The sequence below is a fragment of the Schistocerca cancellata genome, chromosome 9 (assembly GCF_023864275.1).
Source record: "Schistocerca cancellata isolate TAMUIC-IGC-003103 chromosome 9, iqSchCanc2.1, whole genome shotgun sequence".
NCBI classification, from domain to species: domain Eukaryota; kingdom Metazoa; phylum Arthropoda; class Insecta; order Orthoptera; family Acrididae; genus Schistocerca; species Schistocerca cancellata.
In genome coordinates this window covers 325,513,393-325,541,194 of record NC_064634.1, presented here as the reverse complement: position 1 = coordinate 325,541,194, position 27,802 = coordinate 325,513,393, and the positions used below count along the sequence as shown (strand labels likewise).

General features: G+C 45.0%; 1 protein-coding gene across 2 annotated transcripts in view; it reads left to right on the top strand.

Moving 5' to 3' along the window:
* Nucleotides 1-27,802, top strand: part of LOC126100179 (uncharacterized) — a 278,089-nt gene that overhangs the window by 139,269 nt on the left and 111,018 nt on the right. The window contains exon 3 of one of the 2 annotated variants that reach the window (XM_049910738.1): nucleotides 11,605-11,644. The exons of the other annotated variant lie outside the window; for it this stretch is intronic. The gene's annotated coding sequence lies outside the window, so the exon portion shown is untranslated. The remainder of the gene's footprint in view (nucleotides 1-11,604; nucleotides 11,645-27,802) is intronic. 2 annotated transcript variants of the gene reach the window in all.

Here is a 27,802-nt window from a genome sequence, read left to right as displayed (position 1 = left end):
GAAATCCTAACAATAACCTATACATTTCATTAAGTGCTTACCTCAAAAAAATCTTCATTACGCGAACTACTACAATACAGCGACCGTCAATACTGCCAGCTAAATATAAGATTCTAACTTCTAAAGTCACTAATTACTAATAGGCATGTGGTTAGCAAAGGAAAGATTTTGTTGCAAACCAAATAATGTATTTTTTACCTTAATAATGTGACATCCAGTTCAAACACGAACATAAATCGTCGTTGACATCTAGTACAAAGGTATATAATCATGAATAGTATTCAATCTCTAAGTCGAACATGTACGCTAACACTTCAGACCTCTAACCTCCATAGATGTTAACTTCTCACGTCTGACACCCATCACTGCTGGCTGTTCACCTCCAACTGCCCAACAGTACTTCCATCACTGCTGGCGACCAACTTTCAGCTGCCCAACACTACTGGCGATTAACTTCCAACAACGAGTCCAACCAAGCACAGAGTCTCTTACAAAGAAAGCGCAGTCAGAGATCCAATGCAAAGCGCTACACAGCGCTTCCAACACAAAAACAGCCCACTTACAAAATGTGTACACGTAGATGTAGGCATATGTCAAATTCTCCTACCAGATAATGGGAATGCACGTCCGCCCATTATGCAAACAACTGTTGACAGTAAATTCCCAAATATTATTCAGCTACTTCTTGCCATCATCAATGGGTACTTTTATTCAGTTCTGTGAAATGCACGCATGTTTCAAGTAAGAATTTTTCTAATGAGTTTAGCCCCAAAAAATTTATCTCTGTCGTGGCTATGCTTATTGCCTTATTTTCTACGTTGTTCGGTTCTGTAGGACCATTTTTTACATTGTTATGTACCGATGTAGGCGACACAGAACATCCGTCACGTACCGTTGCGCCGCCAGAGTTCCCTCAATGACTACCAGCCGTGATTTGAAGTCATACCCGATGGCTCCTCAAATGAAACCAGTAGGAAAACAGCTGTACGTCTCCAAAACATGACAAGAATGGGACGTCTCTCCACGTTGCTGTCATTCTCGCCGACGATAGTCATCCACGGTAGTGCAGAACTGTGTTTCATCCCTGAAAACAATGCGACACCTTTCCATGCTCACCGGCCACAGCACCGCTCCAAGTGCAATAATTTGTATCGTGCTATTAACGGCAACCAATCTATTGGATGGCAGTTCTCTTGTCTGGTTGCTGCTATTCTCCAACGAATGGAGTTGGTTGAGACGGAATGTTGCAGGGAGCGTTACCGGATGGCACGCGCAGATGTGAAGGGGTTACGATGTACCTGGTACACAATGTGGCGGTGCTGTCTTGTAGCGGTCAGACGCCGTCGACGGGAACCTTGACTACGAGTTTGTCTGCCTTCACTTTCTCATGCAGTCCAGCATCGGGCCATTGTCACATCCCCAAACCCTGAACTCTGGATATTGAGTGATTCGACCAGCCATCCAAATGGAGATGCAGTATGAGCTGCCTTTCTCACTGTCAGCTGCTGATAACGCTGTCGCACACGAGTATGTGGTATTCCCGTATCGTTCACGGCGATCACTCAACATCTAGCTCTTTTCACGCTGCCTATATACCGAACTAGGCCAGGTAACAACACTAAACACGAAAAACGCTAATGCATTCTGGTGACTGTCCTACCTGTCGCGGAGATTACAACTCTAATCATTCACATACCCGCCAATGGTGTGTATATGTACGAAGTTACACTGAAAACCGATCAGGTCTTTTGTGTGCTTCACTTTCTTTATCAGGTTGTGTGCTTGGGGCTGTCGACAATATACACTCACACTCATAACTTAAGGATAATGCTCATATATGACGAAACAACGCTCTGGTGGGTGGTTTGCGGGTTTAAATCACCTCGGGCATTTGACCTGCGGTCGTCGCACGGTGGCGCTGGCAGCAGTAAGCATAGAGGTGTGTCGGTGCATGTAAGAGTATGGTGAAGTGAGTAAGTGTGCAGTCGTTTTCAGATGTGCTAATGGTAACTGTGTGTTGAAAATGGCTCAAAGAACACATATTGATGACGTTATGAGGGGCAGAATACTAGGGCGACTGAAGGCTGGTCAAACACAGCAGGTCGTAGCACGGGTCCTCCGTGTGCCACAAAGTGTGATCCCAGGATTATGGCAACGATTCCAGCAGACAGGGAACTTGTCCAGGCGCTACAGTACGGGACGTCCACAGTGTACAACACCACAAGAAGACCTATCTCACCATCAGTGCCCTCATTCTCGCCAGGTTTTCATCTGGCATGAACCAGGAACCAGATACCAACCCCTTAATGTCCTTGAAAGGGACCTGTATGGAGGTCGTGGTTTGATGGTGTGGGGTGGGATTATGATTGGTGCACGTACACCCCTGCATGTCTTTGACAGAGGAACTGTAACAGTTCAGGTGTATTGGGACGTCATTTTGCACCAGTATGTCTGCCTTTTCAGGCGTGCAGTGGGCCCCACTTTCCTCCCGATGGACGATAACGCACGGCCACAGCGAGCTGCCATCGTGGAGGAGTACCTTGAAACGATATCAGGCGAATGGAGTGGCCTGCCTGTTCTGCAGACCTAAACCCCATCGAGCACATTTGGGATGCTCTCGGTAGACATATCGCTGCACGTCTTCAAACCCCTGGGATACTTCAGGAGCTCCGACAGGCACCGGTGCAAGAATGGGAGGTTATACCCCAGCAGCGGCTCGACCACTTGATCCATAGTACTCCAACCCGTTGTGCGGCCTGTGTACGTGTGCATGGTGATCATATCACATATTGATGTCGGGGTACATGCGCAGGAAACAGTGGCGTTTCGTAGCACATATGTTTCGGGACGGTTTTCTCAACTTATCACCAATACCGTGGAGTTACAGATCTATGTCCTGTGTGCTCCCTATGTGGCTATGCTATAAGCGCCAGTTTTGTGTAGTGCCACGTTGTGTGGCACCACATTCTGCAATTATTCTTAATTTATGAGCATGAGTGTACATCATCATCTCTGTGAGGAATGCAAATGACTGTCAAAGAGGTCTAATAACACATACGTAAATGTGCTTTGGCTTCCCTGCAATCAGACATTACACTGGCGCCAAAGACACGACGGGTAATGTTTTGATTATCACTTGGAAAGAATGGTGTGAGAGCCATCAGGCACGACTTCAAGTCATGGCTGGTAGTGAAAGAAGGAACTCAGACGGCAAAACGACGTTGTGGACATCCTGCGTCGTCTCGTTACCTCTCATGCGAGAGGTGTGGTGTCATTTTTCAACAGAGTAGTGTTCGTCGACACATGGTATGTATCTCTGAGAAATGTCTACGTGATGCTGAGGTACACACATGACCAGCAAGATCTGCAGAGCTTTCCCAGTAGAATGTTTTTTGGACAGTTCAGATGTCAACTCTCCTCCTGTACCAGACTTCCTCTTGACTTCCGGAAGGCGTTCGATACAGTTCCGCACTGTCGCCTGATAAACAAAGTAAGAGCCTACGGAATATCAGACCAGCTGTGTGGCTGGATTGAAGAGTTTTTAGCAAACAGAACACAGCATGTTGTTATCAACGGAGAGACGTCTACAGACGTTAAAGTAACCTCTGGCGTGCCACAGGGGTGTGTTATGGGACCATTGCTTTTCACAATATATATAAATGACCTAGTAGATAGTGTCGGAAGTTCCATGCGGCTTTTCGCGGATGATGCTGTAGTATACAGAGAAGTTGCAGCATTAGAAAATTGTAGCGAAATGCAGGAAGATCTGCAGCGGATAGGCACTTGGTGCAGGGAGTGGCAACTGACCCTTAACATACACAAATGTAATGTATTGCGAATACATAGAAAGAAGGATCCTTTATTTTATGATTATATGATAGCGTAACAAACACTGGTAGCAGTTACTTCTGTAAAATATCTGGGAGTATGCGTGCGGAACGATTTGAAGTGGAATGATCATATAAAATTAATTATTGGTAAGGCGGGTACCAGGTTGAGATTCATTTGGAGAGTCCTTAGAAAATGTAGTCCATCAACAAAGGAGGTGGCTTACAAAACACACCTATACTTGAGTATTGCTCATCAGTGCGGGATCCGTACCAGATCGGGTTGACGGAGGAGATAGACAAGATCCAAAGAAGAGTGGCGCGTTTCGTCACAGGGTTATTTGGTAACCGTGATAGCGTTACGGAGATGTTTAACAAACCCAAGTGGCAGACTCTGCAAGAGAGGCGCTCTGCATCGCGGTGTAGCTTGCTCGCCAGGTTTCGAGAGGGTGCGTTTCTGGATGAGGTATCGAATATATTGCTTACCCCTACTTATACCTCCCGAGGAGATCACGAATGTAAAATTAGAGAGATTAGAGCGCGCACAGAGGCTTTCAGACAGTCGTTCTTCCCGCGAACCATACGCGACTGGAACAGGAAAGGGAGGTAATGACAGTGGCACGTAAAGTGCCCTCCGCCACACACCGTTGGGTGGCTTGCGGAGTATAAATGTAGATGTAAATGTAGATGTAGATATCAAGGACCGGTTACAACAGCTGTGGGCCAGCTTTGTCTCATGAGGTTCTCAACGGTTTTGTAATACGCTTCCTAACCGAACCACTGCATGCATACAGGCCAGAGAGGGCGCAAAGTCATTCTCATAAGTGCGCTCTTTGTAAATTTGACTCGATTTTGTAATCACTGAAATAACATCGCGTACCCTCTCAACCCGCGAAATATCATTTGGTTTCCTCCTCTCCTTCTGCATGTTTCACTATATTTGTAGGCAGGGTAATTTTTTATTACTCTTCTATAAGACTTGAAATTGTCTCGTTAGTATAGTGGTCGACGTCCCGGTTACTGACGCAGAAGTCCCGGTTCCAGTTACGGCGATCAGTTCAGATTTTTCTGTAGTGGAAAGATGTGCAGCAGGAGCGATACCATGAGGTCAAATGCGAGTTGTTCGAGTAAAACGAGCAACGAAATTCACACAAAAGCCGCCGAAGTGGCCTCAGATAGAAATACTTGCACCAGGCTGGGATGGGAGTCGTCCATTTATTTATTTACCAGACTTATGAATGTACTCTCTCATCTTTGCACGCAAATGCAGTGGCAAGATAATTAACAATGCTATTTTACCTAAAAGTGTGTCCCTTTTCGTTAGAGCTTCCGCTTGTAAGTATAAAACAAGACAGATGTTGTTGACTCGGCTCCTCTTCTGCGCTGTAGTAATTGAGACACGAGACTGCGCATGTTTTCCATCCGCGGGAAAGGACGTTTCGCGACTCCTGCACATCATCAGGGACATCAGCGGGGCCGAGGGAACTGGCGTGAGGTCTCTGCGCAAAACGCACGCAATCCACAAAGCTAAAGGACCGCAATTATTTTTGCGCCTTTACGATTGCTGTAATTATTTTGTATGTTATTCTCAAACCTATTTACACATATATTTCGTCCCAGGATGTAACGGGGTGGTGACAGAAAGAACAACAGCCATCTCTTAAATTAAAGATGCCGAATCCATTAAGAGCTACGCCGACACTCTGCTGATGGGGGACGAAGGTAGAAGGAAAAGAAGAAAAATTATTCTCAAACCAATTTACGACGAAACCGAATTCGAAACCGATTATTATTTTTAATACCAGAGGACAGTTTTCAACTTATAATTAAATTGTTATTATTATTGAAGTATGGCATTACAGAACATGCACGTGTAGGTACACAATACAGTTAACATTAATGCTTAAATTTCACAATGAGTTGGCAGCAGTCATTGTTACTTGATCCAAGCCTTTCTGGCCACATTAATATGCATGAAATGGGCAGTTTTACTCGTGTGGCTTACTGTTCGATCGTCACCACCACAGTCACATACAGCGCTTTAATGATATTTTACAAGTAAGCATGGTTAGTGAATAGGGACACTGGTTATTGGATAGGAGTCTAGGGTTCTCAAGTAGTACAAAAATAACTGTCCTGTAGTTTCAAGTTGAGACTTACTTATAGAAAAGTCCTTTATTACAATAAATTAGAGTTTACAAGCGCTAAACATTGTATCACCCGCAATAAGAAAAGAGATTAGTGGACCAGCAAGACAGTTACCTTTTGCCCGTTGCAAACAAATCGGGCGGAATCCAATTCGGGGTGTTCGGATAATTTTGAGAATCATAGTATACCACGGTAAACTGACACTACAGTAGAATACAGTCGCCATCACACAAATTACAAGGAGAACACGGCAAGCCGGCCGCGGTGGTCTCGCGGTTCTAGGCGCTCAGTCCGGAGCCGCGCGACTGCTACGGTCGCAGGTTCGAATCCTGCCTCGGGCATGGATGTGTGTGATGTCCTTAGGTTAGTTAGGTTTAAGTAGTTCTAAGTTCTAGGGGACTGATGACCTAAGACGTTAAGTCCCATAGTGCTCAGAGCCGTTTGAGCCATTTGAACACGGCAAGTGCCAATACCCGATTCCTCAGAGACTTCGCTCAATGGGAGAGGAGGCAAAATAAGCGAACACGTCTCTCGGCTTATCCGTAGATACTCGACTGTTCCTGAGAAAACGTCCTACAAAGTTTTCGAGGTAATTTACATGGCTTTATCATGCTATAATCTCAGTCCAAATGCTGGCACAGTGACTAGTGTCGCGGCCTTCCACTTTTTGCGCCCCGTGAGTGAAACCCAATCATTGTTTTTATTTATTGTCTTTTATATTATTTCATTGTTTCATTTATCTACCCATGTCCGTAGAAGGTTACTACACGAACGTTTCTTATGAATTCGGGGTATACGAGGGCTTTATATTAATTGTAAAATTACAACTGAGTTTCACAATCAGTATCATACATTTGTTATACGTACAATATACAGGGTGACAATTATTGAGCTATATGAAAAAAATGTAAATTAGTCAGAAACTACGGCGTGCACACACTTTATTCAACATGTAAATGTCACTACAGATATTCGGATTTACGTTATGACATGTTTGATTACCTGCCATCATTGGCGATGATGTGGCGCAGACGAATAGCGAAATTCTGCATGACCCCCTGAAGTGTCGGAACATCGATGCTGTCGATGACCTCCTGAATGGCTGTTTTCAGCTCAGCAATTGTATTGAGGTTATTGCTGTACACCCTGTCTTTAATACAGTCGACAAAAAGAAGTCGCATGTGTTCAGATCCGGAGAATACAGTGGCCAATCCAGGCCCATGCCAGTGGCCTCTGGGTAGCCCAGAGCCAGAATGCAGTCCCAAAAGTGCTCCTCCAAGACATGAAACACTCTGCTACTTTGATGGAGTCGAGCTCCGTCTTGCATGAATCACATCTTGTCGAAATTAGGGCCACTTTAGATGATGGGGATGAAATCATCTTCCAAACCTTCACGTATCGTTCGGTAGTCACTGTGCCATGAAGGAATATCGCACTGATAATTCCGTGACTGGTCATTGCACACCACACAATCAACCGTTGAGGATGAAGAGACTTCTCGATCGCGAAATGCGTTTTCTCAGTCCCCCAAATGCGCCAATTTTGCTTATTGACGAACCCATCCAAATGAAAGTGGGCTTCGTCGGTAAACCATACATGCATGCGCATACTAACTGCCATCATGCCCCGCGGCCAACCATGCAGTTTGAACGTCCTAACTCAAACCGTTCAGAATTTATGACGATTTTATTTCATGTAGTTCAGTAATTGTCACCCTGTATGTGACGGCATTTTCAGGAGTTACCATTTTTTAAATTCTCATATTGTTATATCAGTTCTTAATTATTATGTTTTATTTTTAAGTTTATTCTACAGGAAGAAATGGTTCACTTCCTTGGATGACACCGACTGTAGAAACATTCGAAACGCACGAGCATCGCGCGCAGGCAGGTTTGCCACAGCTACATTTTTTCGTATGAATCTCACTCGGGAGAGAAACGTCGTTCATACTATCGAAGATTTCATGCGTTGGCCATAAATTCGCAGCAAACCAAGCATTATGGATCACTTTACTGAAAACTGGCACCTGCAATTGATTATGAATCAAGATACGCTTCAGGAATTTCGCCGAAAACAATTTCAGATAATTTTTCCATTCATTTAGCCTATTTTTTAATTCATTCACAAGACATACAACTAGTAGACGAATAATGACAACGTTATTTCAATTCACATTGGAAAGCATTCGCGAAGTATTCTTTTACGGACACGGGTAGATAAACGAAAAATAAAAATAACAACCGGCTTCTATGTCTCACAGAAATCATTAATTAATGAAATATGGACAACAAACAGCTTAGCATTAGAATGGACATCAGCGTTAATACATCCGCTACATTAAAAGGTAAAGAAAACTGATCTTAACAATTATAGAGGGATCTCCCTCTTACCAACAATATCCGCGGCACATTTAAAGAGGGCTGAAGGAATAGTCGACCCACAACTAGGAGAGTATCAAGCAGGGTTTAGAAAGGGAGCATATTGTGCAGAGCAAATACTAAATCTAAAGATGATAAGAGAAATGAGGAAAATTAGAAACTTGTAATACGCGATAACTTTTGTTGATTTAAAAAAAGCATATGACTCAATTGATAGAAATGCACTGATCAACATTTTAAAGGAATTTGGACTCCACAATAAAACAACAGAAATAATTAAAGGAACTTTAACAGCAACAATTTCAAAAATAAAAATTATGAGGGACCTGTCAAAACATTTTGAAATACAATCAGGAGTAAGTCAGGGAGATTGCTGATCACCCCTACCTTTTAACAGCGGGTTAGAGAAGGCGGTGAGAGCATGGAGAAAATCCGTCAACAGTAAGTGTATTTAACTAAGAAGAAACCCAAATAAAATCACCATAGATTGTCTAGCTTTTCCAGACGATATGGCATTGATCACTGACTCACTGGATTGTACCAAAGAACAAATCACAGAACTACAGAAACAAGCAGACCAAACAGGACTAAGAATATTTTTTGTAAAAAAAAATCTCATGACAAATATCAATGATTCCCGTGAAAGTCTTAAAATTCATAACAGCACGATATCTAAAAAAAACTGTTTCAAATGCTTAGGATAATGAATAACAAACTATAGAAAACAGAGTAGATAAAATGACGAAAAATATATATAACAAAAAACTTTGTCGTGGAACAAAAAATGTGACATAATCAAACAGTGGTAGGGCCTGAAACACTGTAAGCACTAGAAACACACTAACAAGATTTGGGGACCTTGAAGAACTGTAAAAAGTTGAAAGAACAATTCCGAGTAAAGTACTGGAACCTAAAAGTAATAGTAATGTTGAACACAAATTAAGATCAAACAGACAGTTTTATTTGAAAATGAAAAAGTTAACTGATGTAATGAGGAAATTAAGACTGCAGTTTTATGGCCACATATACCGAACTGATAATAACAGACTAACCAAGCAGATCTTAAATTTATTAAACAGCTACAAATCCAAATCCACATGGTTCATCGAACTTAACAATGATATAAAAAACACAGTAATTAGAATGCACATAATAAATATTTAGAGAAGCAACACAAAAGTCAGGGTTTCAGAGAGAAAGAGACCTGCAAAAGGAAGAAATTGTACCCATAAAGAAAAAGAACGACACTCTCGAAGGATGAAGGAGGTATGGGAGCAACGAAAATTAAATACAAAGAAGTAAAACCAAAACTGATTCATCGTACTCTCCTAAAGAGTTATTCCAATAAACAAATAAATAAATAATCGGGTTTCTGGGTCACAAAAATCTAAATCCGCGACGCTAGCCACCGTGGCATAGTATTCACTAAGCGTCACGTAAAGTACCTCGAAAATTTTGACCGTCGATTTCTTGGAAACTTTCAAATATCTACGGACAAGCCGAGACATGGGTTCGCTTATTTTGGCTCTTATTCCACTGAGCGAAGTTTCTGGGAAATCGAGTTACGGCACTTGCCTTATTCTCCTCGCTAGTAGCCCGTAACGCTGCTCTCAAGTCACTTCAACTCTCACTGAAGTACAGGTTTACGTGCCGACTTGTCGCGAAGACAATAATGCAAGTATCGAGGGGTATTCCGATCGGTCAAGAAATGGAAACCACTGCGAAAATCTAATAAAACTTTGCACATATGTGTTCAACAATGTCTCTAGTATGCCTGTCGTTCGCATCACTTCGCCCTTTTCAGTTCCGAGCGCATGGTGAGCACATAAAGATGTGTAGAAAATAATGTCTCCCGCGAAGTATGAGGTCCTGGTGAGAGATTTCGCCTGATCTTATGCAGCCCACATTACAGAACTGTCATACGGTTCCTACTTCGTGACAATTCTCGGTCGCAATCTGCAGGGGCAATGAAAATGCTCCTGCAGCGTTTTCGATGGGAAGTGTTTGATCACCCGCACTACAGCCCGGAATTGGCTCCCTCTGTGTTTCGTCTCTGCTTACATTAACTACTGGCTATGAAGACAACATTTTCGTACAGACAACGAGCTACAGATGAGCGTAGAGAATTGGCAGGAAGAACAGGCGGCTGCCTTCTATGACGAGGGTATTGGAAAAGTGGTACAACGCTACGACATATGTCTAAGTCGGAGTGGTGACCATGTAGAGCAATGGCTGGAAGCTGTAGCTAACTGTGGCAGATAAAATATTTCTGATTATCACAGTGGTTTCCATTTCGCGATCAAGCGGAACTCACTTTCGAATAGCCCTAGTACATCGGCCGATCGTGACAGTGAGTCAGGAATTTCACTTTGAACAGCAGACACTCTAAGCAGTTATACGAGCGGTGCTTTTGAAGAAGAACGAAGAACAATGTAAACGTACCATTCTACGGGTGAAAGTCCTTTTCTTAAATCTTATTTTTAAACGTAGAATAACACGTTAGTTGCTCTGCTAACTAGACTGCAGGTCAATCCTTGAATCAGATCATTTATATTATCTGTGAAACGTATAAAAACGTTTTTGTAGCGACCACAATTAGCAGTGCAGGGCAGTGCAGTGTAGTTCGGTTCACGAACCGTGTACTACACAAGAATTATATTTTGCGCGGATAAATTAATTCCGCGCCGGCAGCCGGAGCTCTGTGTTGTGTCCGTTACTCCGTGCCGTTTATTCTTAGTGTATAGTTTTTTACACGTTCTTAAGTACCTTTTTTATACTAAGTTCTTGAGAAAACAGTCAACAGGTCACTTATTCGTTTTCGCGCGAGTCTTGCCTTGACATACACTGCGTCTAAAACACGTCCTGTATTAATTACCGAACGAACGAATAAAGATTTTGTCATCCCAGTATTGGAGATATCGTTGTCCGTTAGTTATCGCAAACTATCAGACTAACCGGTCGGTCTGGCTAGCACCTAGCTCTTCGGCTAAATTTTGGACAAGATCTTTTACTGACACAGTTTAATTTTGTCAGACACAGAAATGTGTAGATTAATTTTTTTTCTGATGCAAGTTTCGGATGGTATGGTTCGAACTCAGGAAAATGGCGATCTCCAGTTCCTAACATTTTATTTTGTGGAGTACCACTAAAAGATACAATTTGTAGTAGCTTTTCTTTTGTATAAAACGTTGTTAAATCACCTGATGTACACTCGCAAATTAGAATGACCTACATTTCTTCTTCTTTTGCAGAGTCATCAAGGAAACGCGACTTCCTTGTACCACAAGAAAGGTAAACAATTTTAAATCATTATCTATACTATCTGATCAAAAGTGAACGGACGCCCATGTATAACGCGGAATTGACCACTACATGTCACGAGAGGTGGACGCGTCAGTAGAGCAGCAGGCGGAGAGTAGTGTGTTGTCTAGCAGAGAAGCGGTAACAGTCAGTAGAACGGATAGCGCAGCGGGGCTCAGTCACACAGAATGTGGAAGAGTCACTTGGATATCACCCGAATAACAAATCCACCAGGAATATTTCAAGCCTTATAAACCTGCCTAACACGATTGTTGCTAAAGCCCTTGTCAAGTGGAAACATGATAGAACCACCACACGTAAACCAAGGACAGGCAGACCTCAAGTTAGTACTGATGAACAGGGATCGCCGAGCATTGCTGACGGTGACTGAAAAAAAATCACCTGAAGGATTCACCCGTGAATTGCAAAGTGCTACCAGTAGTGCAGCTAGCACAATGAGTGTGCGTAGGGAGTTAAAAAGAAAGGGGTAGAACGGTCGTACAGTTCCCCATAAGCCACACATTTCTTCAGTCAGTACTAAGCGACACTAGAGGTTGTGTAAACAGCGACGCCAATGGCTAATGGATGACTGAAGACGAGTGATATGGAGTGGTGAAATGCGCTGTCCCGTATGGGAAACGTCACCTGCCTTCATGTGTAGCGCCAGCAGTGAAGTACGGAGGACGTGGTGTTGTGGTATGGGACTGTTTTTCATGGTGAGAACATGGTCCTCTTATTGTGCTTACGAAAACACTAAATGCGGATGGAAGTGAACGCATTTTACATTAGCGTGCTGGGTACAGTAGAGGAATAGTTTGTAGATGATGTTTGGTTTGTGGGGCGCTCAACTGCGTGGTTATCAGCGCTGTAGATGATGATTGATCATATCATCCTGACAAGCAGCAGCATCAGTGAAACAATAGTTTGTGGATAATAACATTCCTGAAATGTACTGGCCTGTGCAGAGGCCCAACTGGAACCCAATGGAACACCTCTGTGATGAGTCATAATGTCGACTTCTCTACAGGCCCCAGCGTCCAACATCACACCTGCTCCTGAACAAGAATGGGCTGTCACTCCTCCACAGACATTCAGACGCCTCACTGAAAGTGTCGCCAGCAGAGATCAACTCGTCACAAAAGCGAAGGTTGAACGCATCGTTTATTAATGTCCGCTAATACGCTCCTGGAAATTGAAATAAGAACACCGTGAATTCATTGTCCCAGGAAGGGGAAACTTTATTGACACATTCCTGGGGTCAGATACATCACATGATCACACTGACAGAACCACAGGCACATAGACACAGGCAACAGAGCATGCACAATGTCGGCACTAGTACAGTGTATATCCACCTTTCGCAGCAATGCAGGCTGCTATTCTCCCATGGAGACGATCGTAGAGATGCTGGATGTAGTCCTGTGGAACGGCTTGCCATGCCATTTCCACCTGGCGCCTCAGTTGGACCAGCGTTCGTGCTGGACGTGCAGACCGCGTGAGACGACGCTTCATCCAGTCCCAAACATGCTCAATGGGGGACAGATCCGGAGATCTTGCTGGCCAGGGTAGTTGACTTACACCTTCTAGAGCACGTTGGGTGGCACGGGATACATGCGGACGTGCATTGTCCTGTTGGAACAGCAAGTTCCCTTGCCGGTCTAGGAATGGTAGAACGATGGGTTCGATGACGGTTTGGATGTACCGTGCACTATTCAGTGTCCCCTCGACGATCACCAGTGGTGTACGGCCAGTGTAGGAGATCGTTCCCCACACCATGATGCCGGGTGTTGGCCCTGTGTGCCTCGGTCGTATGCAGTCCTGATTGTGGCGCTCACCTGCACGGCGCCAAACACGCATACGACCATCATTGGCACCAAGGCAGAAGCGACTCTCATCGCTGAAGACGACACGTCTCCATTCGTCCCTCCATTCACGCCTGTTGCGACACCACTGGAGGCGGACTGCACGATGTTGGGGCGTGAGCGGAAGACGGCCTAACGGTGTGCGGGACCGTAGCCCAGCTTCATGGAGACGGTTGCGAATGGTCCTCGCCGATACCCCAGGAGCAACAGTGTCCCTAATTTGCTGGGAAGTGGCGGTGCGGTCCCCTACGGCACTGCGTAGGATCCTACGGTCTTGGCGTGCATCCGTGCGTCGCTGCGGTCCGGTCCCAGGTCGACGGGCACGTGCACCTTCCGCCGACCACTGGCGACAACATCGATGTACTGTGGAGACCTCACGCCCCACGTGTTGAGCAATTCGGCGGTACGTCCACCCGGCCTCCCGCATGCCCACTATACGCCCTCGCTCAAAGTCCGTCAACTGCACATACGGTTCACGTCCACGCTGTCGCGGCATGCTACCAGTGTTAAAGACTGCGATGGAGCTCCGTATGCCACGGCAAACTGGCTGACACTGACGGCGGCGGTGCACAAATGCTGCGCAGCTAGCGCCATTCGACGGCCAACACCGCGGTTCCTGGTGTGTCCGCTGTGCCGTGCGTATGATCATTGCTTGTACAGCCCTCTCGCAGTGTCCGGAGCAAGTATGGTGGGTCTGACACACCGGTGTCAATGTGTTCTTTTTTCCATTTCCAGGAGTGTAGATTTCCGGATACTTTTGATCAGATAGTGGACTTTTTAAATAGGATTCAAAAGCATTTGAAAAGACGCTCATTAATTTTAGCATTGAAACTTTTCGTAAACGTATCCGAGAAATGTGCTAAAGTTGAAAACAAGAGGTCCATAATAAGTTACCTCCGTGTAAACTCCACCAAGTGCGGCTATCATGCCAGGCACTGTCAGTGTATGCAGCCAGACGGTAGGTTCGCACGACTAGGATAAATGGTATTTCTCAGCTTAACGATACTCTTTTACGTCATAGACACATGCTCAGCAACTTTTATTGTAAATGGAACTGTATGTTAACTTCTAGCTATTAGAAGCGACTTAGGAAGACTACTGTGTACTCGTGTTTAAGTGAACAGCTGTTCTGAAAGCAAGTGAACAGCCGAATTGTTTGAATCAACGGTAAAGCGTGGCATGAAGGCCCCAATTTGAGGTAGTTTACAGCCAATTCCAGACAACTATAGCCTTAATTCTAGCGCATTTCCTGAAAATTTTTGCGAAGTCTTTCAGCGCCAACATTAAGATGAATTTTTTCACTATACTCATCTTTCAACAGTTTTAGAATGTCCTGAAAACAATTATATCGTACCATTAAATAAATATATTTGCTCCAATATCTTGATTGGTACAAGAGTTAAGAGAGGTAGCAGTGCAAGAAAGATGCGTGTCCCCCTGCCCAGTATCATTCGCGTAAAATCTCGTTTCGATACCTCAAGGCCTTCATGAAACAAAAAGGGGTATATATTTTAGATGATTTTCCCTGTATATTACGTCGGATAAGGCTGAATGCACTCAAAAATACAACACCATCAGAAGGTAACAAAAATCATCGGACTTAATCTGTGATATACTTTTGTTTGGTTTTAAACGCGTGTTGAGTGTCAGTTAGGTGCTGGGCGTAAGGATGTGCGCTGTTGGTAAATCGTCGGTGCTGATTTCAATTTCCTGATCGAAGTCTTAACATCTGTGGTCGACAAAATCGACACCACAATTGCGGTGTTTCAAACGTCGATGTTACGATGTTTCAAAAGACTTCTGTATCGATAAAGAAACTTCCGATGTTTAAACATACTGTATCTGTATTTAGAAAATATAAATGACCATCGAACATTCCTAGCTGAGCACTACACAGAATAGTTACCTGTTCACTATATTTTCAATACATTTTGTCTCAACTAAGCGCCTGTAATACTTGGCGGTCAACTGCTGGACTGACACGTCTCATGTTTTATTACCGTAATGTACCTTTATTCATTTGGTTTGAGATCAACTGAGGCTAGGTGATGTATGCTCACGTTTATAGAAAGCAATATTCAGTGATTGCAGAGATTAGAATGTCAATAATATTTTATTTCTCTCTAGGTATGTACTGGTAGTTTCATGCAAATCTTTCTGTAATTTTCATCAATGGATAATCCTAGACCGAAGCCGCACCTGAGAGTCTTGTTTTCCTCGACGTGGCGAGATTCCGTTCAGCACTTAGGAGCGACCACCCTTTCTGAGTTAAGGTCCAGTTACCGGCAGGTCCAGTGTGGTCGAGCATATAAGCCGCTCGCCACAGCATTGTCTGAGTCCGGTGTACTGCCAGAGGCGCATCCCAGAGTGGTCAACATACCGTGTTTCGCACTAGTAGTGGTCCGGGAGACTTCCCAGAGAAAATCAGATAACATAGCGGGAGAACACTTCAGTTTGACCGACCCGCTGGGCCGGTGCAGCGAGGCGTAACTTTCAAAAAAGGAGTTTGTCCTCAATTTGGAAAGTCCTTACCAGAAATGAGTGCTGTGACGTGGTGAGCACCCCGTAGAACCGTGAGAAATCACGTCGCCCATGTCTACAGACAGGACAGACCGGGCAGTTTGTTGAAAATTTAGATCGCGACTCCTTGCTGGTTAACAGTAATAGTTCAGCACGGAGGCGAAGCTAAGCGCTGGCTTCCAGAAAGCCCAGAACATGGAGCCAGCGGATCGGCTAGAGAGACAACTCTATAGAAGAGTGGGGACGTCTGGAATACTTGTTCAGAACAGAGCCCTTCCATAGGTTAACACTGCAAACTTGAAAACTGTTAATTTATTTACGGCCAGGCTACTGGGCAGAGTTGTGTTTGGTGCACCGAGAGGCGCACAGGCATGGAAAAGAGAACGAACCGATTGAGTGAGCGCCGAACGGAGTGAACTTCCTCTCGAGCAAGCATTGCGTCCTCAGCAACATGGACCTCTCCTCCAGCAACACCTACCACGACTTTTGCTCCAATACTCCCAGGTTTTGGAAAGATGGTGCGAGTTAGGCAAACGACTTCGACGACTCATAAGTTATTGGGTGGCACTATTTTAGGATTTAGCAATAGTTTCTGATCTCGTTAGTTCAGATAAAGTTTGCAGGTACATTCAGTTTATTTCCCGATATAGTACACATGCCTTAGATAACCAACATTTTGACGTAATCACGCAGTTACTGAACGGGTACCGCCAGTTGGTATTTGCAGAGGTGATTTATGTGACGATAACGTCATTTATCCCCTTTTTATTCTGGTCTTTGCTGGAACTACAGTATTTTTAATGTTCAACAATCATTTAGCTTATGTTCTTGCAATTTCAGATGGTCAGTCAAATCGTTCAGTTAAATTCATGTCTTTGTTTTCTAGCAGCAATCTGTAATAAGTTAATTTCATTTCGAATTCTGTTTCATTTGTTATTTTGATGGCTTACTTGGCACTAATCAAGTGTATTACTAGACGGTCCACCAAAGTCTCATGTTTCATAGGACCATTTTCTTAAATAAATTTATCCGTTGCCCACAGTTCAATTAATTCAGATGAGAAAGTATCTGCTGTGTCCTCCGTAAGATACGAATCACAGCCATACATAGAGGAACACTGAGTCGCCTAGTACTCAGGTGCAACTGGCAGGAAGAGAACCCTTTGCCGTCTAAAGTGCTTATTGTTAAGAGGTGCCTTGCTTACGGGCAGCACCTGCACCGCCTCGTCACAGGTCAGCTCGTTCTACGAGGATCTGAAGGTGCCAGCGGGGTGCTCGTACGAATCATTCACATCGGAGGCATCTGTACATTAATCTAATTGATGCTAACTAAATGAACGCTTGACAGAACGTAGAAATCAGTGGGTAATACCGAGGAGGCTGGCCTACGTGTATGTCGGAATCAACCACCAACACATATAAAGGTACAAAAATGTAAAAATTGTTAAGTGGCAGGAACTTTCCACAAACAAATGTGACTCTCGTTCTTAGGCATGAGCAAGCTAGGGGGTCAGTTTAGAAAGTGTTCCGTTCACGAAATGACAGTTTAAAACTAAGAACGTGGTGGGCAGATGGGCGAACATCAATCACTTTACGAAAATTCAAAAAGTACGAAATAATTCATAAAAGTACGAGTACGCTGGCACTCATTGAGCTCAGGAGAAAAAGTTCTATGCATTAAACATGATCACGAAATGATAGGTTTGAACTAAGATACACAACTAAGATAAGCAATCAGTTTACAAAAATTCATGAAGCACTAAATAACTGACAAAAGTATTGGCCTTCTGCTATTCATTGAACTCAGGAGTGCAAAATCTATATATTAAACATGGTCAATAAAAGCTAGCTTTTGAAGTGTACCACACGTTGAGGGCTAATGGCTAAAATTCAGTCAGTTTACATAAAGAAAAACTCACTGAAATTTCGAGAAAATAAATCGGCAAGATGCAACCCGCAGATAATAAGAACATAGAACTTCTTTTCAAGTGATATGCCTCATCTTTACCCTACAAAGATTGCCACAGGACCACAGCTTTAACGGTCTTTTTTACAAGGCAAAGCGCGACCAAGACAACTACGGAAAACGCGAGTAAAAAAAATTCAGTATAACCAAAATTGGCGAAGGCTGTGGATTGTCACACTGAGAGACAGTCCTAAGCCAAGTGCAAACAAAAACCGATTTACTGTAACACAATGCCTTCGCCATGAAATCATAGCAAACTAGAAGAGTACCTTTGTAGCTTACCAAGACCAATCAGACGGTGACTAGCGATCGTTCCGTAGGCTCGCGCGACGGGAAGCGTGATGGGACTTGTTGCCAAATTCTGCACTTGTACTCAGGGGAAGCGGTGCATCGAACCAGTATGACTGACCAGTGTCTGGTTTTGCCTCAAGCGGTCGAAAGGTTAAGTTAGTACTACGAGTTTACAATTCTACGAACCCCTTTGAATACGTTGGAGCGCGTTTCAAATCACTTATATCTTCCCAATTACACATACATACACAACAGTACAGTAAAAGAGAAAAACGAACTAAATAAGAAGTTAATAAATGAACACATCCGCACTCTCCCTTAACAGAGGCAATATGAGTGATGCTGCAGCGAAACGAAGAAAAGGAACGAAACGAAGAAAAGAAAAAAATTACATGAACTAGTAATTGACAAGAAGTTAAGACGCAAGTTGCACTCAACTTTTATCAAAGCGGGTCTTATTGATCCCTTTCATGGATTCCTCTGTGGCAGGCTATGGTAATGTGGTGCAATGATTACAATGCGTACCAAGCTCGCAGACATGTACCTGCAAACAAAAAATTAATTAAACAACTATTTTTAGAGAACATAATTAAAGCTGTATAACTACCTTTCTAACGTTGCATGGCGGACGTTACCATTATTAGCAATTCTCTGTTCTATTCTATCACGTATGGTACGATGGAGAAATGGCTATCTGTATGCCTCTGTTCGGACCCTCTCTCCTGTCTTATTCTTAACTACCTTTCCAGAGATAACGAACAGACTAAGCAGAAGTATTGTATTCTTGCTAGATTTTCGTTGCAAGAGGGTCTCGCGAGAATACGTCACCTTTGCTCCAAAATTTTCCGATGTTTGTTCCCTGGTCATCTCTGTAACACTTCCATGTGGGCGATACCGACCTCTTCCGATCCCAGTGTTGTTCCTTCAATTTGTTCCCTGTGTGTTATCATGCCTAACTGACAAAGACCCCTAAGCTTCAGCAGTACATTGATTGGTGGCACTAGCGTCTTGTATGTGAGTCCGTTACATATGAAAATCAAAGTCTTTGATTTGCCTTTCAAATGGTTCAAGTGGCTCTGAGCACTATGGGACTTAACATCTGAGGTCATCAGTTCCCTAGAACTTAGAACTACTTAAACCTAATTAACCTAAGGACATCACACACATCCATGCCCGAGGCAGGATTCGAACCTGTGACCGTACCAGTCGCGCGGTTCCGGACTGAAGCGCCTAGAACCGCTCCGCCAGTTTGCCTTTCATACTCATTGTATGTGTTCATCTCATTTTATATTACTACTCGGTATTACTTGATCATAAAGTGCACCCTATTCTTGCGATCGCGTTTTATCGGATCTTTTCTTTTTGTTGTAGGCATTTCCTTCCATTTACCTACATTTAAAGGAAACTGACATACATTTCACCAAGTGAGAATATTGTCCAAGTCTCTCTGCAGTGCATTACGATCGTCTCAATTGCTGCTGGTCATGACTAATAGAGCGCTTATACCAAAAGTATCCAAACACCCCTATGTAATACAGAATTGAGCACTAGATGTCACTAGAGCCGAACCCGCGATTTTAAAAGGGGGAGCAGAGTATTGTGTTGTCAGTAGACCAGTAGATTAGGTCGGTCGGGAGAGCACAGTGACTTCGAAAGTGGACTAATCCTTAAATGTCACCCGAGTAAGAGATCCACCAGGGACATTTAAAGCATTATAAAGCTGTCTAAATAGATTTTTGGTGATGTTGTTGTGAAATGCAAACGCGAAGTAACAAGCACAGGTAAACGAAGACCAGACAGACCTCATTTACTGGCGAACGGGAATCATGCGCAAGGTGGTTGTAAAAATCGCGAGAAATCGCAGTACTCGTGAGCTCCAAAATGCTACCAACAGTTCAGCTAGGACAAAGAATTTACGTAGGGAATTAAAAAGAATGGGGTGCAGTGACCGAGAAGTTCCTCAAATGTCAAACATTTCTGCAGTCAGTGCTAAGCGAAGCTTGAGGTGGCGTAAAGAGCGACGCCATCGGACAGTCCATGACTAGAAACGTGTGATCGGAGTGATGAATGACACTATAATCTGTGGCAAGGAAAGGTTTGGGTTTGGGTTTTGCCATCATTTCTAGCGCCAACAGTAAAGTACGGAGGAACTCGTATTAAGGCCGGCCGGGGTGGCCGAGCGGTTCTAGGCGCTACAGTCCGGAACCGCGCGACCGCTACGGTCGTAGGTTCGAATCCTGCCTCGGGCATGGATGTATATGATGTCCTTAGGTTAGTTCGGTTTAAGTAGTTCTAAGTTCTAGTGGACTAATGAACTCAGAAGTTAAGTCCCATAGTGCTCAGAGCCATTTGAACCATTTTTTTGCTCGTATTACAGTATGAGGATCTTTCCCATTGTTAGGTCGTGTTTTCCTTACTACGCTTAAGAAAACAATAACTGCGGAAGGATATGAACACATTTTGCCGTAAAGGGCACTGCGTCCAGTATGACTATCTGTACGACAATGCACCCTGACATAAAGCAACATCTGTGAGGCAATGGTTTGTGGACAACATTCCTAAAATGGTCTGGCCTGCCCAGAGTCCCCACCTGAACATAGTGGAACCTGTTTGGGATGAGTTAAAACGTCGACTTCGCTCCACATCCCAGCGTCCAGCATCACTGTAATCCAAGATGGCCGCCTTGTCAGTAGTGCCTTAAAGTCCGTCTGGTCTTAAAGGGTACACTCATGGTCATAAATTAAGGATAATGCTGATACATGTGAAACAACGCTCTGGTAGGCGGTTGCAGGTTTAAATCACCTCGGGGTATGACCATGCGGTGCATTTGACCTGCGGTCGTCACACGGTGGCGCTGGAAGCAGTCCACACAAGGAGAGGTGTGTTGGTGCATGTCAGAGTACGGTGCAGCTAGTAATTGTGCAGACGTTTTCAGACGTGCTAATGGTGACTGTGTGTTGAAAATGGCCCAAAGAACACATACTGATGACGTCATGAGGGGTAAAATACTAGGCTGGTTAAACACAGCAGGTCGTAGCACGGGCCCTCCGTGTACCACAAAGTGTGATCTCACGATTATGCAACGATTCCAGCAGACGGGAAACGTGTCCAGGCGCTACAGTATGGGACGCCCACAGTGACAACACCACAAGAAGACCGATATCTCACCATTAGTGCCCGCAGACGGCCACGGAGTACTGCAGGTAGCCTTGCTCGGGACCTTACCGCAGCCACTGGTAACAGTTGTCCCCAGGTACACAGTCTACAGACGACTGAACGGACATGGCTTATTCGCCCAGAGAATGCGAGGTGCATTCCACTGACCTCTGGTCACAGGAGAGCCCGTAAAGCCTGGTGTCAGGAACACAGTACATGGTCATTGGAACAGTGGTCCCAGGTTATATTCACGGACGAGTCCAGGTATAGTCTGAAAGTGATTTTAGCCGGATTTTCATCTGGCGTGAACCAGGAACCAGATACGAACCCCTTAAGGTCCTTGATAGGGACCTGTATGGAGACCGTGCTTTGGTGGTGTGGGGTGGGATTATGATTGGTACACGTACACCCCTGCATGTCTTTGACAGAGGAACTGTAACAGGTCAGGTGCATCGGGACGTCATTTCGCACCAGTATATCCGCCTTTTCAGGGGTGCAGTGAGTCCCACCTTCCCTCCTGATGGATGATAACGCACTGCCCCACCGAGCTGCCATCGTGGAGGAGTACCTTGAAACGGAAGATACCAGGCGAATGGTGCGGCCTGCCTGTTCTCCAGACCTAAACCCCATAGAGCACGTCTGGGATGCTCTCGGTCGACGTATCGCTGCACGTCTTCAAACCCCTACGACGGTTCAGGAGCTCCGACAGGTACTGGTGCAAGAATGGGAGGCTATACCCCAGCAGCTGCTCGACCAACTGATACAGAGTATGCCAACCCGTTGTGCGGTCTGTGTAAGTGTTCGTGGTGATCATATCCCATATTGATGTCGGGGTACATGCCCAGGAAACTGTGGCGTTTTGTAGCACATGTCTTTAGGGACGGTTTTTTTCAACTTATCACCAATACCGTGGACTTACAGATCTGTGTCGTGTGTGTTCCCTATGTACGTATGCTATTAGCGCCAGTTTTGTGTTGTGCCACGTTGTGTGGCACCACATTCTGCAATTATCCTTAATTTATGAGCACGAGTGCACTTTTCGAGATTTCGCCTGTGTGTAACAATTATTACTGCGCGGCCCGGGTTGTGGAGCACCGCACCTGTTTGCGAAACGTCAGCTCGGCTTACATCAGCAGCAGCGGCGGCACCGGTACCAGTTGACACGGCATCAGCCAACAGGGACATCGGCTTCAGCGGCGGAGGCGGCGTGTGACGTCAGCGACTGCGGGAACGGAAGACGCGTCAGCAACAACGGCGTCCGTAAGTGAGTAGCAACAAGCAAAACAGCAAGAGCGCCGCGAAACGTCGTTCAACGGCCGTGTGACTTTTTTGTGCCCCCCCTCCCCCCTGTTTTCTGTTTCTACGCTACAGCAAAATAGACTAGGAACCGACTCTATTTAAGAAAATAGAAGTGACTTTTGCTTCCAACAGCGAAGAATTTAGGACGCGCGCTTTGTACCTATCTGATTGCCATATCCACGACACAGCGTGGTTACTGGAAAAAACTACTCTCTGCTGGTGCCACTAGTCCTTATTAGCGACAGCGCATCACCAAAAATAGTAATGACAGTTACTTCAGAAAGAAAACAGAGTGACAGCGTACCTAGCGGCAGAAAAACTGTCGCTATAAAACGAAGTACATCTGCTGAAATGGTGTCGTCAGTAATATCCTCAGACGCGTCAGATTGAAGAGTTCCATGGACCACGGCCATACAACCCGGAAAAATTCTCAGCAGCTGAAACATCCGGTCGTGAAAGCCTTCATTGTATGCTCCGATGTTAAGTCCCATAGTGCTTAGAGCCATTTGAACCATTTTCTAAAAAGGCTGACTGGAAGTAATTAAGGGACGTGGTTGAAGAATTTTCCTTCCATACAGTCAGTGGTAGCATAGACTATAAATCTCACAGAACTCAAAAACCACAACAATTAGCTATCCAAAGACCGACTGTGCACCGAAACAGAAATTCCCCTGGTCCATTGAGTTAACAAAACTAAGGAAAGACACTATAAACATAAGGAAACATAACCAAACAGCATAAACAGCACAAGACGGGACGGTAAGACTGGGAATATATAGTGAGGCAAAGCAAATATATAAACACAAATTATACAAGAGGAGACATGATCACTGGAACACTTTTGTCAAAATTCAACTACAAAACAGTACGTGAGGGGAACCACTTAAACTTCTAACAGATGAAGTAAAGGAACCGAAAGTACTGTCAACTCTTAGGCGCATGGACGGCTCTACTACAAGGAGCTGGAGGCGTTCAGCACGGCACCTATTGAACAAGCTTCTTCCCGATGACGAAGAGGCGAATGACCAGCAACATGACACAGACTTAGGACGAAGAGGACACCAACACAAATGGCCCCGTTACTGTCCTATTTGCCCAAACAGTGGTAGCGTTATTAATAAAACAACTTATGAACAAGAAGACTCTCGGTCCAGATGACATGCACTCAGGAACACTAAAAAATTCTGTTGCACAGGGCGCCCCTTTTCTAACAGAGTTACTGAATGAAGCTCTGTTGCAAGGTAGGGTCCAGGCCATGTGCAAAAACAGCGAACGTAGTAATCATCAAAAAATTAGAGGATCGGGATCCAGCAGATCCAAAGACTTACAGGCCCATCTGCTTCTTGAATACTTTGGCTAAGGTGCAGGAGAGGTTCCCGTGTAATCGGCTACGGTCACACAGGCGCTCTTCGACCTTAGTCCACATCAGTATGGCCTTAGACCAAAAAGCTTAACAGACGATGCAGTTAACCGCGCTCTGAAAATAATACAGGACACACAAGAAAAATACGCATTATTAATAACAATAGCGCCTTCGTCAGTCTCTGGTGGCCTGCCATGTTCGCAAGGCTACGAGAGATGCTGACACCAACAGTCCTGTACAATAGCTTACTCGACAACTGCAAAGATGCAGTGGCAAGCAGGAACACAAAAGGTTATCAAGAAAATAAAAAAAAAGGATACCCTCAAGGCTTAATCTGTGTGCCAATTTTCCGGGATATTGCCATAGAACCGATCATAAGCAATCTGCACGAAGATGATATGGCAAAGGGTATAGCAGCCCATGCTGACGACTTGCTACTAGTAATAACTGCAAACTCGAGAATGTTACACGAATAAAAGGCTACACAACTCCTTATTAAAAAAAAAAAATTGACTGGCGCAGCTACAACAAGCTCACTGCTGCGACGAATAAGACAGTATATTTGCTATTCAAAGGAGCCCTGCAGAGAAAGCCCACTATTAGTCTTAACAATACTAGTATACAGAGGAAAATAACAAAAAGATACCTGGGCATACATCTCGGCGAATGATTGACATTCGACGAAGACGTAAGACTTACAACTGAAAAAGTGATAAGATTAATGCACAAACTCACCACACTAAGCTCAGCTTACTACAGACTACCATTGCAGACACTGCGAATGCATCGTACAGCCGTCTTTGAATCTATAATGTGTTTTGCAGCAAGTGTCTGGACACATCAACTGTCACGCACGACTCAAAAAACCATTCTGACGGGTGGACAAAGAGATGTATTGCTCAGGTTGTCAGGGGCATTTAGAACCACTTCCGTGGAAGTCCTGTGGGTTGTATTTACAACATACCCTATTCACATAATCATTAGACAGAGCAGCAGCATACTGGCTCAAAGGGGTAAGACTGGATAAGGTATATGAGATAACAGGGGAGCAATTACAGAAAAGAAAGGTTGAGACATGGCAGAAAGAATGGGAAGCATCTGACAAGGGTCGTCAAGTTTTCTCCTTCTTCGTGAACATCCAGGAAAAGTTGAGGCTCAGACACGTTGACCAAAGTATGGTACACTTCCTGACGGGGCATGCCCCTTAACCTACAGACTTGCAGCACTTTGGCCTTAGCCAAAGTGATGTGTGTGAATGTGGGCAATATGCAACCCCCGAATACATAACACTAAACTGTGGCACACCCACACACGTAAGGTCGACGTCAGAAAATGAAAACATAAGGCAAGCTTTAAGAGATCCAGATAACTGCGTGGTTAACCGGGTCAAGAGCGCTGCACAAGACTTATAAGCATAAACGACCATATACGAGATCACGACCCGAAACACACCCTACGCCACAACGTGATGCATGGGCCAACAGAGATTCAAGCACAAATGGAAACTGATGAACATTTACACACAGATGATGCCGTGAACATTCCATTATCGCCAGATACACATACAGCATAGTAGCAGATCACACGACTGCAACAATTCTACAAGTAATACAAATTTTGATTTTAGAAATAAGTTAATAATAGAAGTAAAACAAACGAGTTTTCCTTTTTGTACAAATAAAGCAAGCATTTTTTTAATTCTTTGAATATTTATTTTTAGACATGTTAATGTGTAATTTGTGAAATGTATAAGAAACTGTAAAACGTGTGAACTTTATAAAATTGTGCGTAAACGTACATTTGCAGTATAAAAAGACGTAAATACACAAACACAAGCGTACAATATACACTCCTGGAAATGGAAAAAAGAACACATTGACACCGGTGTGTCAGACCCACCATACTTGCTCCGGACACTGCGAGAGCGCTGTACAAGCAATGATCACACGCACGGCACAGCGGACACACCAGGAACCGCGGTGTTGGCCGTCGAATGGCGCTAGCTGCGCAGCATTTGTGCACCGCCGCCGTCAGTGTCAGCCAGTTTGCCGTGGCATACGGAGCTCCATCGCAGTCTTTAACACTGGTAGCATGCCGCGACAGCGTGGACGTGAACCGTATGTGCAGTTGACGGACTTTGAGCGAGGGCGTATAGTGGGCATGCGGGAGGCCAGGTGGACGTACCGCCGAATTGCTCAACACGTGGGGCGTGAGGTCTCCACAGTACATCAATGTTGTCGCCAGTGGTCGGCGGAAGGTGCACGTGCCCGTCGACCTGGGACCGGACCGCAGCGACGCACTGTTGCACGCCAAGACCGTAGGATCCTACGCAGTGCCGTAGGGGACCGCACCGCCACTTCCCAGCAAATTAGGGACACTGTTGCTCCTGGGGGATCGGCGAGGACCATTCGCAACCGTCTCCATGAAGCTGGGCTACGGTCCCGCACACCGTTAGGCCGTCTTCCGCTCACGCCCCAACATCGTGCAGCCCGCCTCCAGTGGTGTCGCGACAGGCGTGAATGGAGGGACGAATGGAGACGTGTCGTCTTCAGCGATGAGAGTCGCTTCTGCCTTGGTGCCAATGATGGTCGTATGCGTGTTTGGCGCCGTGCAGGTGAGCGCCACAATCAGGACTGCATACGACCGAGGCACACAGGGCCAACACCCGGTATCGTGGTGTGGGGAGCGATCTCCTACACTGGCCGTACACCACTGGTGATCGTCGAGGGGACACTGAATAGTGCACGGTACATCCAAACCGTCATCGAACCCATCGTTCTACCATTCCTAGACCGGCAAGGGAACTTGCTGTTCCAACAGGACAATGCACGTCCGCATGTATCCCGTGCCACCCAACGTGCTCTAGAAGGTGTAAGTCAACTACCCTGGCCAGCAAGATCTCCGGATCTGTCCCCCATTGAGCATGTTTGGGACTGGATGAAGCGTCGTCTCACGCGGTCTGCACGTCCAGCACGAACGCTGGTCCAACTGAGGCGCCAGGTGGAAATGGCATGGCAAGCCGTTCCACAGGACTACATCCAGCATCTCTACGATCGTCTCCATGGGAGAATAGCAGCCTGCATTGCTGCGAAAGGTGGATATACACTGTACTAGTGCCGACATTGTGCATGCTCTGTTGCCTGTGTCTATGTGCCTGTGGTTCTGTCAGTGTGATCATGTGATGTATCTGACCCCAGGAATGTGTCAATAAAGTTTCCCCTTCCTGGGACAATGAATTCACGGTGTTCTTATTTCAATTTCCAGGAGTGTATATAAGAACCGCTCTTCGGGAAGACGAGGTTCAAGGCCACCTCCCGAGGCTCCTCTCCCACTTACGGCACAGTAAAGTGGCGCAAGCAATTGTAGTAACAAATAGTACTGTCATACCTCATACACAAATCACACAGAGTTAATATGACAACCTAAATACACTCCTGGAAATTGAAATAAGAACACCGTGAATTCATTGTCCCAGGAAGGGGAAACTTTATTGACACATTCCTGGGGTCAGATACATCACATGATCACACTGACAGAACCACAGGCACATAGACACAGGCAACAGAGCATGCACAATGTCGGCACTAGTACAGTGTATATCCACCTTTCGCAGCAATGCAGGCTGCTATTCTCCCATGGAGACGATCGTAGAGATGCTGGATGTAGTCCTGTGGAACGGCTTGCCATGCCATT